The sequence below is a fragment of the Taudactylus pleione genome, unplaced genomic scaffold, assembly GCF_031769625.1.
Source record: "Taudactylus pleione unplaced genomic scaffold, aTauple2 ptg000155l, whole genome shotgun sequence".
Classification (NCBI taxonomy): Eukaryota; Metazoa; Chordata; class Amphibia; order Anura; family Myobatrachidae; genus Taudactylus; species Taudactylus pleione.
The window spans coordinates 3,425,004-3,427,135 of record NW_028284557.1 but is presented as its reverse complement, the minus strand read 5'-3'; positions in this window follow the sequence as shown (position 1 = coordinate 3,427,135).

Sequence of the window (2,132 nt, the reverse complement as noted above, 5' to 3'; positions counted from 1 at the left end):
TACCTGTGGAGACTATTGTTGCAAACACAAAAAGAATTACAGATGCTATCTAACACCTTTTTACACTTCATCTTTCCTCATTAGAGTGATGCCCTGGGGTGGCTCAGCTGGGCTGATTTGGGGGTGTCTTGCGCTCTGGATTTCAACTCCAGTATGTTAGGGACCTACCCTCAGAGGTTACCTGGGCGCGGTGAGTGGGTAGCCCAATAACCATGGCCATGATTATGCCAAAACCTCTATTATTTGCAAAATTCATTACTATATATAATGAGTAATGTTGGAGTTCTGCATCTGTAATTCTTCCTTTTGTGTTTGAAATCTATATTCCCTACCACATGCACACACTATGGGTAATTTTGTTAGGAGCCAATTAACCTACCAGAATATTTTTGGAGTGTCTGAGAAAACCGTAGCACCCCTACGCAAGCACAGGGAGAATATACAAACTCTACACAGTTAAGGCCATAGTGGGTATCGAACCGACTTCAGTGCTGTGAGGCAGTAATGCTAACCATTACACCATCTGTGTTTCACTATACCACAAGCTCCCCTCTGTCCACAACAGTAAGTGGAAAGCCTGATGGTGCATTCTGCACCAGGCACACTACTACACCCAGCATATTCTGTGTGCTGCACACTGCCATTGTATGTCTCCTATACCACTGTGTATATACAATTGCTGTTACCCTCAATAAACCACCAAACCTGCTTAAGGATAAACGGTTTGGACTAACCTACTTTTCACATTCCGCTGGTGCCTATTGTTAATTGTTCTACGCGAATAGTACATATCAACAGTACAGTGGATTTATATAGTAAATAGAAGCATTCAAGCCATTATGAATGCGGAATTGTACGCCTTTAATTCAGTGCATTGCATTTTGTTTTGTATGGCCTAAACTGTATTAAACTCTACTGTGCTTGGACTCTGCTCACTCATCAGCCTCCTTCCCTTGATAATGTGATGTGCTTGGGGCCGGAGCTCGTGGTCAACCTTGTGTCCACCCCCATTGTCAGTCCCAGCTCTCTGCACCGGGTCCTACGTCCGCAGCTCTTCCCTCTGTTCTCCCAAGCTATGGCTGCTTTTAGTTACTCCAGGTGATCAGACAGGCCCCGCCAAGCGCTCTGTCCTTCAATGCATACCAATGTGAGCGGTGAGAGAAGGGTTTCACTCAGTTTTTCCCTAGCAGCCAGTGAGATCTGTCTGTTACTACCCAGTTTTGTTTTATTATTGTTTTTGCCCCCAGTTGTGAAGTGCAATGGACTATGCTAGTGCTATATAAATATTGATAAATAACTGTAACATTCTAATGGTGGGTGGGTACCATTGTATAATCTTGATACAGCATGCTTTATGGATGTGGTTACTTTTTCCCTCCATTTTTTGGTAATTGGAGGGTCGTCAAATGCATAAAACTAAGTTTTTCCTCTTAAACCCCACTGGAACAGCTTAAACATTTCATAAGAAAACAGCATAATTAAATATTGCAATGCATGCCAAGGACATTAGATGCACATTAAACATTAATTAAAAAGAATACTTAAAGCATGGTCCTTTCCATGCATTTAAATCCACAAACTTACATCAGATATAAAAGGCCATTTGTGGACCTGCCTACATTGAAGTGCATACGGATGCTTACAATGATACTGTAATTCTAATGTATGGCTTTATTTCAGAATGGAATAGGAGGGTACCTGGAAATTGGGCCAGGTTACTTAGCTCAAACTACTTCTAGCAATGTGAAAGCAAAGAACAGCCAGAGAGGGATAAATCTGGGGAGACACACACACACACACAGTCTGGCAGTGTCTCACTCTTTGTCCTCTCTCTCTATACACATCCCATCTCCTGTTTTCCATCCCTCCTCCTCCCCCTTGCTCAGTCCCCAGGGAGGAGATCACATGATCGGGGGCGTGGCCTGCCCTTGTCTGCAAAAAAAAAAAAAAAAAAGCCATTTTGAGAGAGAGAGAGAGAGAGAGGGAGAGAGAGAAAAGCCAAAAAGAGAGAGAAGAGAAGAAGGGAAGAGAGGGAGACAGAGACAAAGGTGGGGGAGACAGGGCTAGGGGAGGAGAGCAGCGAGAGACTGGGCTGCTGCTGGAAGAGAGGGGGGGGGGCACACAGACGGAGG